The 728-nt window shown below is 47.4% G+C and overlaps 1 pseudogene; it reads left to right on the forward strand.

Annotated features, from left to right (window-relative positions):
• LOC114911116 (uncharacterized) lies at positions 1-120 on the forward strand (annotated as a pseudogene).
• Positions 121-728: the final 608 nt, after the last annotated feature.

Consider the following 728-nt stretch of genomic DNA (forward strand, 5'->3'; position numbering starts at 1 on the left):
GGTTACGGCCATACCACTCTGAATACGCCCGATCTCGTCCGCTCTCGGAAGCTTAAGCAGGGTCGGGCCTGGTTAATACTTGGATGGGAGACCGCCTGGGAATACAAGGTGCTGTAAGCTTGCTTTTCTAAAAAAAAAAAAAAAAAAATTATTTTCCATTTTCTTCTCTTTTCTTTCACACACAAGGAACTGCTCTCCGTCACCCTTCATGTTTAAGTACTTGGGAAAAAATGTAAATACTTTTTTGTAAAATTCTGTTTACAGCACGGGGGTGTGGTGCTGCAGCGGGCTTGGCCGGGTCCTGTTCACTGGCAGATCAGGGGTTCAAGTCCCTCTTGGGGTGTCCTGTGACGGACTGGCATCCCACCCTGGGTGTGTCCCCTCCCCATCCAGCTTTATGCCTTGTGTTGCCAGGTTAGACTCTGGCTCCCCGTGACCCTGTATTGGATAAGTGGTTTCAGATGATACGTGTATGTGATAATGTTGGTGTGCTTTTTGTTTTTGTTGCACGTCTCCACCCTTAAAAGTTTAACTGGTCCAGCCAGTGTCCGACAATCAAACCCGCCATTCCTCTTGTCCACCGTATTACGTTAAGATGCTCAACTTTGAATTGAAGTTTGTTGATCATTGGTAATGAACTCCCTGGGTAACATGTCCGAGTATTCTATTAGGGGCCTGTGTATGGAGGCATTTGGGAAAGTTTCCCTTGCCGCCCTCCACATGTGCTG

This window comes from Scleropages formosus, chromosome 8 (assembly GCF_900964775.1).
Source record: "Scleropages formosus chromosome 8, fSclFor1.1, whole genome shotgun sequence".
Taxonomy (NCBI): domain Eukaryota; kingdom Metazoa; phylum Chordata; class Actinopteri; order Osteoglossiformes; family Osteoglossidae; genus Scleropages; species Scleropages formosus.